Here is a 15,562-nt window from a genome sequence, read left to right as displayed (position 1 = left end):
CTAGAGCGGCGTGGCGTGACATAGCCCCCCACTCAAGGGTTCTCTCTGAGAACCAGAGTCGGCTTCAAAGGATGAGTAACATGGAATCTGGAGACCAAAGATGGAGCATGTACGTCACGGGCAAGAACCCAGGAACGATCTGCCACAATAACCCTTCCAATGTACAAGATACTGCAGATGTCTGTGCCTGTATCTGGAGTCCAGGATTTTAGCAACCTCATATTCAGGGTCACCATAGACCAGGAGGGGAGGAGAAGGAGTTCTGAGTCAGGTATATCTATTCCTGATGTAAGGCTTGAGTAGAGAGATGTGGAAGACTGACTGTATGCATAGGGTTTTGGGCAAGGCCAGTTTGTAGGCAACAGGTGATAGTCTCTTCAGGATTTTGTAAGGACCGATAAACCTAGGCCCTAATTTGTGACAGGGTTGAGGTAGACAAATATGTTGAGTAGAGACCCAAACACGTTCACCTACCAAGAAGGCACGTACAGGGGTTTAATGAAGATCAGCAAACTTCTTGTATCTAGAGACATCTGAACATAGCTGAGAGCGAATACGTCACCAATGAGTGGTGATTTCAGTTACATGGTCCATTGGTTTGAGGATGGTAGCGAGAAAACAAGGAAACAGTGGTTTCAATAAACTTGCAAAAGGCTCTCCAAAAGGTAGAGATGAATTGTGGACCTCTGTCAGAAAAAATATTCATGGGAATACCATGAAGTCGTACCACATGCAAGAGAAAAAGAGACGATAATTCCTGGGCCGATGGCAGTTTCGTTAAGGGTACAAAATTAGCCAGTCTGGAGAACCGATCCACCACAACCCAAATAACTGTATGGTGGTCAGAAGATGGGAGGTCCACAATGAAGTCCATAGTTATGTGTGTCCATGGTTGTTTGCGAATGGACAATGGTTGGAGCAAGCCTGGAGGCTAAGATCGGGGAGTTTTGTTGGCAGCACAAGTTGTGCAGGCTTTCACATAATCCTGGGCATCAGACTTCATAGTAGAAAGACGCTTAAAAGTCCTGGTCAAACCAGGATGTCCTGAGAGTTTGCTATCATGAGCCCAGGATAGCACAGGGGTGCGTAGGTTCAGAGGCAAAAGAGGATATCGGGGCCACGGGGGCTCCAGAAGGTTTCCTGACTGGGCATGTTGCAGTCTTTGCAGAAGGGTGTTATTTAGTTGAGCAACCACACAAGATGGAGGTACGATGTGTTCAATAGGAGCTTCAGAGGAATCACTTGAGTGAGGGAATTGATGGGAAAGGGCGTCCACCTTCTTGTTCTTGGTCCCAGGGACATAAGAGACCACAAAGTTAAAAAGGGAAAAGAACAAGGCCCACCTGGCCTGTCGAGGATTGAGTCAATGAGCAGTCTCTAGGTAAGTCAGATTCTTGTGGTCAGTGAGAATCTGAATGGGATTGGCGGTGCCCTCTAACCAATGACGCCATTCAGTTCATGATTACCCACATCGTAATTCCTCTCTGCAGGAGTAAAGCGTTTAGAGAAAAAGGCTACAGGGTGTGACTTGGAAGTCAAAGGATCCCTTTGGGTTAGAACTGCTCCTGCCCCTATCTCGGAGGCATCAACCTCTAAAGTGAACTGTAGGTCAGGATCCGGATGGTGTAGCACAGAAGCAGAACAGAAAGCCTTTTTTTCCAACAAGAGAAGGAATTTAAGGTTTCAGGAGGCCAATGTTTACAGTCTTTGTTCCGTTTAGTCAATTCAGTGAGTGGAGCGACTGTTTGAGACAAATTCTTTATGAACTTGTGGTAATAATTGGAGAACCCCAAGAACCTCTGTAATTCCTTTAATGAAGTAGGTTGAGGCCATTCTAGAACTGTAGTGAGTTTAGCAGGATCCATGGCAAAACCCTCCTTCGAGATGACATAACCAAGGAATTGGATCTGAACTTGATCAAACTCACATTTTTCTAACTTGGCTACCAAAGAATTGTCTCTGAGACGAAGAAGTATCTGTCTCATGTGTTTATGATGTTCCTCCAAAGTGGAAGAGAAAACAAGGATCTCATCCAGATAGACGATGACAGTGCGATTGAGGAGGTCATGGAAGACATCGTTGACAAATGCTTGGAAGACTGCAGGGGCTTTACACAGCCCAAAGGGCATTACAAGGTATTTGTAATGCCAAGATCTTGTGTTGAAGGCGATCTTCCATCCGTGGCTTGGGAAGATACGAATCAGATTGTATGCCCCACGTAAGTCCAGCTTGGTGAAGAAGCGAGCATCCTGGAAGGAATCATACAGTTCAGTGATCAAAGGAATGGGATAGCGATTCTTGATAGTTATGTTGTTTAAGGCCCTGTAGTCGATGCTGGGTCTGAGCCTACCATCCTTCTTACTGATGCCCCAGCAGGAGAGGAAGAAGGGCGAATGAAACCTTTAGCTAGGTTTTCTTGGATGTACTCCTCCATGGATTTGGTTTCAGCTTTGGAGAGTGGATAAGTCCTCCCTTTAGGAAGTGGGGCTCCGGGAAAGAGGTTGATCTTGCAGTCATTAGGATGGTGGGGTGGGAGCACATTGGCTGCCTTTTTCTCAAACACATCTGCAAAATCTTCATACTGAGGGAAGGTTTGGAGGAGTCTGTATACTGGCTATGGGAATATGAAGCAGAGGAGTGACTTTAGCAAGGCAGGAGTGGAAACAGGAGGTACCCCAGGAGGCCAGTTGTCCTTCAGCCCAGTCAAACTGTGGGTTGTGTATAAGAAGCCAAGGAAGACCAAGGATGACAGGCTGTGCTGGGGAATGAATGACCTCAAACTGCAGCTGTTCGGTATGAAGGACTCCCACAGTCAGGGTCAGGGGTGCTGACTCAAAGTGGAAGAACCCAGAACCAAGGGGGGTGCCATCCAGAGTAGTTATTTTGAGAAAATGTCTCTTCTGCAGAAGAGGTAAGCCAGCTTGAATCATAAAACGGTGATCCAGAAAATTTCCTTCTGCCCCTGAATCAATGAAGGCTTGAGTGTGGACAGTATTCTGAAGGAAGGTAGGGTAACATGAACCAGAATCCGAGAGGAGTGAGGGGATTTAGTAGGGATCATGCTTAGAAGTACCCCAGTGTTATCCCCTAAGCATTGGCTTTTCCGGGACGAATGTCACAGTTCTTTAGTTGGTGGGAGTTAGAACCGCAATAAAAGCATTGTCTCAATCTCCTTCTTCTCTGTCTTTCAGACTCTGAGGTTTTGAAGGAGGAAAGATCCATGGGGTAGAAGATACTGCAGGAACTGGACAAATAGGATGGGAGGGAAGGAGTCGCAGAGTTCTATCTCTCTTGGCTTGTTTCTCCTGGAAGTGAGAGTCTAGACTGATGCAAAGTGTTACAAAGTCATCCAATGAAGAGGGAATATCACGATAAGTGAGTTCATCATTGATGCGTTCATGCAGACCCCTCCTAAAGGCTGCCTTGGAGGCAATGCCATCCTAACTGGCCTCTTGTGCCAAGGTGTGAAACTCGAGGGCAAATTGTGCCATAGTTCTATTGCCCTGGCGGAGATCTAGGAGAGAAAATTCTGCACCATAATTATGGTTAGAAGTCCCAAACACAGAAGTGCAGAAATGAATGTATCAGGAGTGGAACATTCTGTTCAAAAAGGTGAGATATCCAGGCTAGGGCCTTGTCTTTCAGTAAGGAAATGATAAAGGTGACCCTTGACTGGTGAGACTGAAAGGTGTGAGGATCATTGCAGAAGTGCAGAAGTGCAGCCTTGGTAAAGGAAATCCCTGCAATCAGTAGTACCTTCATATTTGTCAGGCAATGGTATCCGGGGTATACTTCCAGAAGCAGAGGAAGAAGTTGCAGTACCAGGAGCAGAGACTAGCGGTACAACAACAGGAGCGGTATTCCTCGCTGTAACTAGTAAAGAGAGTTGAGCGGTTATAGCCTCAAGCTTGGAATCCATATTCTGCAACTGTGTGGTATGGCTTCCCAACATCTGTCCCTGAAGATAAACTGCTTGTGCCACCTCATCTGGCTCCATGGCCCAAGTATAATGGAATGCTGAACTCCAGTAGTCTTCTTATCCAGGCGTCGATCCGGAATGATAGGAGAATATCCCAGAGCAGAGAAAGTTTGTAAGATGAGATAAGTAGCACTTACCACAGGAAGGATAGTCTTTAGCAGCAACAGTAAAGCAGTCCAAAGGTAAACCACTATGGTTAGGCAGGCAGGGTTTTGCAACAGAGAGGCAATGCAGAAATTTGGGGGTTAATCAGGCAGAGTAGTCAGGCAAGCAGAGTTCAGTAGCAGTATATCAACCCAGCAAATTAGGGGTTAATCAGGCAGAGTAGTCAGATAGGCAGGGATCATCAACGATAAGGCAAATAGCAGTAACGATCTATCACACACAGGAGCACACAAAGTAACACCTATATTTGGGCAGTGATAGATCGTTACTGAAGAACTTACATAGGCGCAGGATTCGCGCCACTGGAATCCGGACCAGGCATGGACAGAGGAGCGTGCGGCGATAACGTCAGCACCACACGCATCCGGACCGACACAGCCCCTGACAACGAGTAGGGAAGGAGACACCGCGCCCCTAGCAACGGCTAGAGCGGCGTCAATGCTCATACAAATGCCCTTTTCAGGGCAAAGGTTAGTTTAGGTTTTTTTAGATAGTTTTTTTTTTTAATTTTGTGGGTTGGGGGGGTGGGGGTTTGTATTTTTTTTCAGGTAAAAGAGCTTTTTAACTTAGGGCAATGCCCTACAAAAGGCCCTTTTAAAGGCTATTGGTAGTTTATTGTAGGCTAGGGTTTTTTATTTTGGGGGGGCTTTTTTATTTTGATAGGGCTATTAGATTAGGTGTAATTCTTTTTTATTTTTGATAATTTCGTTTGTTATTTTTCGTACTTTAGTGTTTGTTATTTTTTGTAATTTAGTATTTTTTTTTTAAATTAGATAGATTGTAATTTCTATAGTAGTGTTAGGATTTTTTTAATGTGTATTTTAGTTTTATTTAATTGGTAATTAGTTAAATAGTTATATTAGTTTAATTGTTAGTTTAAACTTAGTTTTTTTAATTTGACAGGTAAGTTTTTTAATTTAATTTAAGATAGGGAAATTGTAATTTTAATATAAAGTTAGGGGGCGTTAGGTTTAGGGGTTACTAGTTTAAATTAGTTTATTGCTATGTGGGGGGCTTTCGGTTTAGGGGTTAATAGTTTAATTTAGTACATTTCGTTGTGGGGGGCTTTGGGTTTAGGGGTTGATAGGTTTATTATAGTGGCGGCAGAATTATGGGTTAATAACTTTAGTTTAGTGGGAGCCATGTGGGGGGGGGCAGATTAGGGGTTAATAATATTTAAATAGTGTTTGCGATGTGGGAGGGCGGCGGTTTAGGGGTTAATAACTTTAGTATAGTGGCGGCGATGTCCGGAGCGGTGGAATAGGGTTAATAATTTTTGTTAGTGGCAGCGATGTCGGGAGCAGCATATTAGGGGTTAATACATTTAATTTAGTGTTTGCGATGCGGGAGGGCCTCGGTTTAGGGTTTAATAGGAAGTTTATGGGTGTTAGTGTTTTATGTAAATTTTTTTGCGTAAAACCCATAACTACTGCTTTTAGATTGCGAAACGGATCATGTCGGTATAGGCTGGAACACAAGCTTTTTAGCCTCACCGCAAAACTTGCAATGGCAGCGCTATGGAAGTCCCATAAAAAAACGTAATTTTTACGTGTGCGGGACTGACGTTGCGGTACAGGCTAAAAGGTTTGCGGTACAGCTATAACGACAAGACTTGTAATGGCTGCAGTGCTATTTTAACCCCTTAACGACCGAGGACGTGCAGGGTACGTCCTCAAAAAAAAGGCAGTTAATGCCTGAGAACGTACCCTGCACGTCCTCGGTTTGGAAAGCAGCTGGAAGTGATCCTGCTCGCTTCCAGCTGCTTTCCGGTTATTGCAGTGATGCCTCGATATGGAGGCATCCTGCAATAACTTTTTTAAGCCATCCGGTGCAGAGAGAGCCACTCTGTGGCCCTCTCTGCACCGGAGATCGGTGGTTCCCTGCGTTGGTGGGTGGGAGCCGGACCGGGAGGCGGGTGGCGGCCATCGATGGCCCTGGTTATGTGCAGGGGGGGCGGGATCGTGGGCGGGGATGAGCGGGGGCGCGCACGGACACGCGCGCGTGCACGGGAGGGCGGGCGCGTGCACGGGGAGGGAGTGGGTGGGAACCGCTACACTACAGAAAATGTGTTAATAAAAATGTTTAAATGCCTTAATATTTTTTAAAAAAAAAAAGATCAGCAAGGTGGTGGGGGTTTGTCTGTGTGGGGGGGGGAAGCTACACTACAGAAAAAAGCCAAATAAATATAAAAAAAGCCCTTTTTTTTTGCAAACTGGGTACTGGCAGACAGCTGCCAGTACCCAAGATGGCCCCCAATGAGGCAGAGGGGATGGTCAGAGAGCGGTTTTGGGGGGAATCAGGGAGGTTGGGGGATAAGGGGGGGATCCTACACCCTAGCATATGTAAATATGTATATATTTTTTTTTTAAAAAAACCTTTTATTTTAGTACTGGCAGACTTTCTGCCAGTACTTAAGATGGCGGGGACAATTGTGGGGTGGGGGAGGGAAGGGAGCTGTTTGGGAGGGATCAGGGGGTGGGATGTGTCAGGTGGGAGGCTGATCTCTACACTAAAGCTAAAATTAATCCTGCAAGCTCCCTACAAACTCCCTAATTAACCCCTTCACTGCTAGCCAGAATACACGTGTGAGGCGCAGCAGGATTTAGCGGCCTTCTAATTACCAGAAAGCAACGCCAAAGTCATATATGTCTGCTATTTCTGAACAAAGGGGATCCCAGACAAGTATTTACAACCATTTGTGCCATAATTGCACAAGCTGTTTGTAAATTATTTCAGTGAGAAACCTAAAATTGTGAAAAATTTAACTTTTTTTTCAATTTGATCGCATTTGGCGGTGAAATGGTGGCATGAAATATACCAAAATGTGCCTAGATCAATACTTGGGGTTGTCTACTATACTACACTAAAGCTAAAATTAACCCTACAAGCTCCCTAAAAGCTCCCTAATTAACCCCTTAACTGCTGGGCATAATACACTTGTGGTGCGCAGTGGCATTTAGCGGCCTTCTAATTACCAAAAAGCAACGCCAAAGCCATATATGTCTGCTATTTCTGAACAAAGGGGATCCCAGAGAAGAATTTACAACCATTTATGCCATAATTGCACAAGTTGTTTGTAAATAATTTCAGTGAGAAACCAAAAGTTTGTGAAAAAATTTGTGAAAAAGTGAACGATTTTTTGTATTTGATCGCATTTGGCGGTGAAATGGTGGTATGAAATATACCAAAATTGTCCTAGATCAATACTTTGGGATGTCTACTAAAAAAAATATATATACATGTCAAGGGATATTCAGGGATTCCTGAAAGATATTAGTGTTCTAATGTAACTAGCGCTAATTTTGGAAAAAAGTGGTTTGGAAATAGCAAAGTGCTACTTGTATTTATGGCCCTATAACTTGCAAAAAAAGCAAAGAACATGTAAACATTGGGTATTTCTAAACTCAGGACAAAATTTTGAAACTATTTAGCATGGGTGTTTTTTGGTGGTTGTAGATATGTAACAGATTTTGGGGGTCAAAGTTAGAAAAAGTGTGTTTTTTTCCATTTTTCCTCATATTTTATATATTTTTTTATAGTAAATTATAAGATATGATGAAAATAATGGTATCTTTAGAAAGTCCATTTAGTGGCAAGAAAAACGGTATATAATATGTGTGGGTACAGTAAATGAGTAAGAGGAAAATTACAGCTAAACACAAACACCGCAAAAATGTAAAAATAGCCTTGGTCCCAAACGGACAGAAAATGGAAAAGTGCTGTGGTCATTAAGGGGTTAATGTGGAAATTACAATTTTTTTCAGCATTAAAACACGAACGCAAAACTCGTAATCTAGGTGATAGTGTTTATATGAGTGTAACTGTAATTTTCGATGTATTTATGTTGTGTTTAGTGCAACTTTTTATAAGCACACTACCCTCCATATGAAGTTTTCCGTTGCGCTAACCCAGCGGGATAAAAATGTGATTGCGCTCTTGTGATCGTGTTTACTTTCAACTTGTAATTTGAGCACACTTTCTGTCGCTCGCAAAAAGAAGATATAATTTGCGTGCAACATCGAGCCACTTGTAATCTAGCTTTAAGTACATTTTATAAGAATATTATTGCGGATATTCACAATATTTCTCTAGTCATAGACGCCGCCATGTTGAAATTTGCCTTTCATTGCATTCCAGTGCTGACGTGTTTGCATTTGTGCCTCAGTTCCTAAAGGGTGCATGAAAAGTATTTAGTGTTTAATGTCCCTTTAATAAATCCTAATCCTGTTATAGAAAGAAAATAGCCCTGATTTTTTTTTTAATTTTGTCAACACCCCTCCTTCTTGACACATTCAATTTTTTATTTTTTTTATAAAACAATGTACACTTTATTACAATGGTAATGTGGTACACAACATTCACTATGGTTTTACAGCACATATAAAAGTGTCTTCACAAACTATGTACATGTTGAGCACAGTATAGTTGAGAGGGACCAAACTTTGACCATTTCAATGCCAAAGGAGCATGCAACCCACTGCAGTGCAATGTGTTTCAGTCCCCTCTACCAGCAAAAGGGGTTCCATATTCTTTTAGTTTAAATAATATGTATATATATTTATATATTTATATCAAAGAAAAAAATCTCTCTATCTTGGCAAACAGGAACAGAGTAGAAATATTGACAAACATTAATACTTTATGGACAACCATGCGTACACAAATAAAACATTTAAAAGATGAATTTAAGTGGAACTGACCTTTCAAATATAGATATAATTCCCTTGCATTCTAATGCATTTTCACTTCTACTAAATTAACTCTTACTTTGTACCAATGCTTTTCATTAACAAATGAGTTGGTTCTATTAATTAAAAAAAAAACACAATACCCTGGTTTGTTATACAGAGATGACTATAAAAGAATTTCCGACTTAGTAACTAATGTAAACTTTGACCAGGGAAATTATTTTGAAAGTGCACACTGGACAAAGAGGAATGCATTTGATTGTATACTAAGCTCCTGTGTGTTAGTATTGTGGCTAGAGACGGACTGAATGTTTCAACACATTTACTAAAAATGACAAAAAGTTGTCTGCATTCATTTATTTTGAATGCATTTCAAAGCTTTACAGAACAGTTTAGGTTTCTCCCTAATTGAATGTCATATTTGATTAGGAAACATCTACCATTTGAATCTTAATTCTCATATATCTCAGTGTAAGTCTATTGGAATTAATATTCAAATGTAATATATGAATGCTACATTGTGACATTAGATATTTGAATATTGCTCTATATAAACATTTGTAAGGCAGAACAAATATCAACATAAACATTCATTCTACAGTTCAAATGTAAAAAATCCAACTTTCAACCACCTCTAATTATGACTAAGGCAATGTTAATTTCCTGTAATGTACACCCAACAAGTTTATGTTATTGTATATATTAAGGATGGCTTTAATGATATGGTGAAAGGGTGAAAATTATATCAACCAAGCATTCTGTAGTCCTTTTTTAAACCAATTTTTGTTAGAACTCAGTTTTCCATCACAGGGAAGATCATCTATGCCAGTGATGGCGAACCCCGGCACCCCAGACGTTCCAGAACCAAACCCACCATGATGCTCGACTGGACTGCAGAGGGCCTAAGTTTCATGGGAAATGTAGGTCCGAAACATCTGGAGTGCCAAAATCCACCACCACTGGTCCATTCTGTTGGATAACAACCTTAGTGCATCTCACTTACAAGACATTTTCCTACATGCACAGTCTTTAAAAGTCTGTACAGTCTGAACATGCTTCCAACATTGTCTCAGGGTAGGGGATAAAAAGTGCAAAATAAAAAAAATACACATAAAAACATTAACATGAAATGTATACAAAAACACTTAACGGGAGATATAGATGTTTCTTCATTGTACCAGAGCAAACACATTTCACAAGTCAGGTCATTACTCTATTAGAGAGAGAACAGCTTGACACATTACTTGTTTTGTAGTATAATAACATGACCCAAAACAAATGACTATAGGATAAAAGCTGATTGCTTCATCTTGCCCACATCAAATATTGTCCTTCTTCGGGTAGGATTTCTTTCTCCTAATGGATTATCTGTGTAGAGTTAAATCTTTAAGTAAAAATGGCTTTAACGGCACGGATAAAGCAACCAGTTGCCCATGTTCTTAACAAAGTCATCCAGCACTAGACAGAAAAAGTCCATCTTACACTAAAGGAAACATCCTGATGCTTTGCTGTGGTTTTCATGGATTATAGTGACAGTGAATACATTTTGGATCTACATTATCTCTGTCAAGTAACTCCTTCAATTAATGACACTCTAGTAACAATTCCCATAAAAAATAAAACTGTGGTAATGACCATCAGAAACTGGTGCAAAAATCGCAAGCTAAAATGACACTTCACATTCACAAAATGTAATTTACAAAGATTTCTGTTTTCTGACACACTGCAAACGTCTCTAATGTGATCTAGTCCCTTTGAGGTGCTTTTTATGAGAGTTTGTGAAAGTACTGCTGGGAGATGAATATATAATTACGTTTCCTTAAATTACCATTGGCTCTCAGCTAGGTTTAGTGGGAGCTTTAATTCTGACAGTTGGTGGACGAGCTTGCAGCTTTGCCTGCTGATTCTGTGCCTCTGTTGTGCCCAGAGTTGGTGCCCCACTCTGAGCAGCAGGAGTCTGGATCTGCGGTGATGCTGCTGCCGCCACCACTTGCTGCTGGAGAAGTTTCTGCTGAACCACTTGAACTGCTGCTGGACCAGCTGGTATCACCTGGACTTGCTGCTGACCTCCTGCTGTTGCCTGGGTCAAAGTCACAGTCTGGGGCTGAACCTGTTGGGAGGCCGGTACCATCTGCTGAATATTTGTCACGGCTGTCTGCTGCTGGACGACCTGAGGGAGCTTTGCAACCTGAATCTGGGCCTGACTTTTGAGACTGGTTTATTGGAGTGGTAAGGAACTGAGTTTTAATAGCTGGCTGTGTGGTATATGTCACCTTCTGCTGCTGGCCCTGCTGCTGTGGCCCCTGAACGGTCAGCTGCTGTGCTGTTATCTTCTGCTGCACAGTGGCCTGTACCGGAGCTCCCTGGGACTGCAGAGCCTTTTGTTGTTGTTGCTGCTTTAGCTTCAGAAGCTGCTGTACATTCAAAGGCTGAGCAACTACAGTCTGATTACCTGTAGCTTTCTGAGGCTGCCCAATAGCGACACTGATTCCTGCCACTGTAACTGGGAGAGTGGTGACTCCTGCAGAGGAAACAACAGCAGAAACCACTGGAGGTTTTGCCAGTGCTACTTGTGCTGTTTGTCCTGGCTGGGCCTGGATCTGCCCCTGTGCCTGGAGCAGACGAGCCACCTGTAGATTTGTCACTGTTGCCCCAGTCAGGACGGCACCTGCTCTAGGTGCAGTGACAGTGGCAAGCTGTTGGGTTTGCTGTTGTGACTGCTGCTGACCTGGAATGGAAACCGCCTGCTGTGCAGCTTGCTGGGGTTGCTGCTGTGCTGCAGTCTGGGCAGTCTGCTGAGGAAGCTGCATCTTTTGCTTCTGCAGCTTGAGCAACTGCTCCTGAGATATTTTGCCAACAGCCTTTATCTGCCCTGGAGACTGTGCCTGCATCTGAGGGACCTGCACCTGTGCAGCCTGTTGCTGTTTAAGCAGCTGGAACTGAGCTTGTGTGATGGTCTTATTGGCCAGCTGGACCCCAGCAGTGGCAGCTGTTGTCACTTGTGTCACTATGGATCTGGCTTGTGTCTGGACAGGAGTAAGGCTGCTGCACACCACAGCGCCACCTGTCACTGGGGTCACAGCTCGAACACCCTGGTTTGTTGCTATGGCAACCATTTCTGTTGGTGCAGATGAAGTTGCTACTGCCCTTTGCTGTGTGTGCACCACCTGAGGAGTACCGGGAGGTGCGGACAATGTCACTCCTTCATCTTGGGCATAGATCTGACTTGTCCGTAGGGGGCGGCTATTTTTTGTCTTATATATGCTCTTAGTCTTCTTCTTAGGATTGGCTTCAAACATCAACTTCCCTTCCTCTCTTGGAATGATGACATTTTCATAATGGCTACGGCACTGTTTGGACGACCTATAGATCCGGCTGCAAGAGTTTACCACATCGCTCACCAGATCCCAATTTGGAGTGTGGGCTGGTGACACAATTGGTGACACAATTGTTAAGTTGAGAGGAAGTTCTAGGAGATGCTTTACTGCCTGCAATAGAGCCCAGTCCTCACTTATCAGCCACTCAGGGTTATCTGGTCCAGATTCAGTTGCTGGTTTTACCAGAGTTGGCAAAGGTTTAGCAAACTGAGTTTGTTGTTTCAGAAGAAGGTTCTTTTTCTGCTCCTTGCCTTCTCTTCACACTTTCAGCATGCCTGGTGCTGCTCTGTCAAACAGGTAACGGGGAGGCACCACAGACTCACCATGCCTCTGCTTCTTCTTCCGACCTGAAACAGCGGGATCAGTCTTAAGTCTCTTGCGTTCCTTCCTCACATAAATAGGGGGGAGTTTAGACTCAGGGATGGGATTCGTATCGTACATCAAACACATGACAGAGTCTATGTAAATGTCATTTTCATCTTGAGGGGGTGTAGGTGGAGTCCAGATAGGCATTATTTCTGTCTGCCCATCTGAGTTGTCATAAATAAATTCCTTGTTATAAGCATCTTCTCTTGTGTATGTCAAAAGATCTTCTTCCTCTTCCACCCATTCCATTTTCTCTTCCCAATGATTTCTCTCTTTCATCTGCTGGATCTCCCATTTCTTCTTTGTTGATTTCAACTCATTCTCAGTCTTTCCTTCAGCACAAGAAGTATAAAAACTGTCCAGGTAATTCAAAGCATATTTCTCAATGGGAGTAAGCTGTTCCACTACTGCAGCTAGTTCATCTAATTCAGAAGTTTCATCAATGTGGTAAGGGTCATCTGAGGCCTCAGCAGTTTTGTCTTGTTCTTCTCCAGCCTCTGGAGCTTTTTCATCCAATTCTGCCTGATGTCCAATGCTCTTTAGAGCCTCTATAAATGGCCTGGCAAACTTTGTAGCAATCGTTTCTGCTGGAGATGGTTCTTGATACAACATTACAAATTCTTCTGTTTTCACACCAAATCCTGAATCTTCAAGGGGAGTGTAAAGCTCAAACAGCTCATGAATTGTTTGCTGTGTTAGAAAAGCCATGGCAAAGTCATTCCCTTGAGCAGCAACCTATCGGATCAAATCTTTAGTGCCATTCTTCAACAGCTTCTCTTCAATCGAGTTTCCACTTACAAGCCTGTAGATATGAATATCTTTGGTTCTACCAATGCAATCGCACCAGGCCTGGGCTCTGGATTCCATCACTGGATTTAAGTCACTATCGTAGAAAATTAATGTGTCAGCTTCTACATAAGGAACCCCTAGAGAGTGGCTATAGGTGGATAGGAGGACGCAAAAGATTTGAGGATCTTGATTAAAGCTTTTCATCAAGTCATGACACTGCTCATAATTAGCAAATGCATCAATCCTCAGGAACTTCAATGAGTGGAAGTCTAGAAAGAGCTCCAAGATATCCAGCATGAGTACCATCTGGGAGAAGATCAGAACACGATGTCCCTCAGAATGCAGCTTCCTCAGAAGATCGACCAGAGCGTCTAGCTTCCCCGAATCACACTGGATCAATCATAGATCAGGGAACTGTACACAGTGTGGGGATGTTCTCTCCCTCAGACGCTGTAAATTAGGAGCTGCATGTTCCCTCAGTCTTTGTTTTAGGAGTTTCATGCCATGTGTGTAAAAAGGAGGGTAATACAGCACCGACAAATGAGGAGGAGGAGCGATCACAGGTGGGACCACACAACGTGTCCTCTTGGCTAGAGGCTCTAGTACATCCTTTTGCTGATCTGAAGACAGGATGAGGTGTCAAAGAAGATCACTGGAGCCCTCAGGAGAGCAAGAAGAAAGGTGGCAATTAACAGAGCCAGCCCACCCCCACTGGGAGCTTGAGACTGTATCTGGAACTCCAGCGGAGCTCAAAGTGCAAAGTGATAACAGATCTGCTCCATAGAGAGGGGATCGGCCACATCGCCGTTCATTGCAGGAGAAAAGACGTTCTAGACGATCCCTCAAAATGCGCTGTTTGTCTTCTGCTAGCTCCTGGACCGGCATTACTGAACCCACTGAAGACTTGAGAACAGGTCCTGTTTCTCCACAACCAGAATTGGGAACCGCATTTCGTCCTTGTATTCCTGTCTGTGGGGATGCAGCAGGACAGGGCATTGACGGGTGTTGGTTTCCCAAGGAATTAATTGTATTCTGGATGGGACTTCCTTGAGACAAAGTCTGCATTACCAATGGCCCTGGAGGCCGCATGTACTGCTGTCCTGGAGCCGATACAATCTGAAGAACACTCCCTTGCAGCTGTAGAGGCTGGCCTACAGTGAGCTGATGCAGCTGGCTTTGAGACAAGGTGAATGTGTTCCCTTGGAACTGCAATGTGACTGGGGTCTTTGGTTGAGCTATTCTGCCTTGAGCTCCACCAGCAGCGGCCAGCTGAGCAATTTTAACCACCTCTGCACCCTGATTTGAAGAGGTGGTTGTTATGGGTGACCGTCCTCGCGCTTGCCCTTGTTGGGAAACAGTGGCTGTTGTTGTGGTCACCATACGAGATGCTGGTGTACTTGGGAAGTTTACGGTTCGTCCCTCTGGTTTTTGGCCATACAGAACAGGCTGAAACAATCTGTTGGGTTTGATCTTCACAGGACTGGGTCGAGCTGCAGGTTCAGGAGAGCTGTAAATCTCCTCAATAAGTTTCCGTGTCACTTTCTGTGAAGGCAGCATTTGAGCTTCATAACATGTCATCTTATTCTCTAGCCCAAGCAGGTCAAACACATTCAATTTTTATACCTTCAAGACACTAATGAACAGCATCCATCACCTCTCATAAAACTTGTTCCTTGACAGTGGTCCTTCAACCAGAACACTAACAAGGTGTGATGATCCAGCAATTCGAATCCAGCAATGGCAACCATGGCAAGAAAGTACTTGTGTATGGAAAACAGTCGGTCTCTTTTCTTTAAACTGGAAAGTGAAATTTTCCAATTAGCATTTATCTATCTATCTATCTATCTATCTATCTATCTATCTATCTATCTGTCTATCTATTATTATTATTATTACAGTTATTTGTAGCGCGCTAACAGATTCCGCAGAGCTAAAAAATGAGTCTAATATTCAAGGTAACAATTATGGGAGACAAATGGATAGAGGGCCCTGCCAAGAGTTGCACTGTTATAAATCAGCTCTCATGAAGGTGATCTAAGAACAGCTGGGCTTGTAGGCTTACATACTAAGATAAGAATATGTTAGTGTATATTATATACATCTCTGAACAGTAGAGTCTTTAAGGAGCGCTTGAAAGTTTAAAAATTGGGGGAGAGTCATGTAGAGCAAAGCAAAGCGTTCCACAAAAAAGGGGCCAG

General features: G+C 43.2%; 1 pseudogene; it reads right to left on the bottom strand.

Moving 5' to 3' along the window:
- Positions 1 to 10,581: 10,581 nt before the first annotated feature.
- Positions 10,582 to 14,978, bottom strand: LOC128642713 (E1A-binding protein p400-like; annotated as a pseudogene).
- Between the last annotated feature and the right edge of the window lie 584 nt (positions 14,979 to 15,562).

This window comes from Bombina bombina, chromosome 12, assembly GCF_027579735.1.
Source record: "Bombina bombina isolate aBomBom1 chromosome 12, aBomBom1.pri, whole genome shotgun sequence".
Taxonomy (NCBI): Eukaryota; Metazoa; Chordata; class Amphibia; order Anura; family Bombinatoridae; genus Bombina; species Bombina bombina.
Note: the sequence above shows the minus strand (reverse complement) of the source record. Positions and strands in the feature narration are given on the sequence as shown.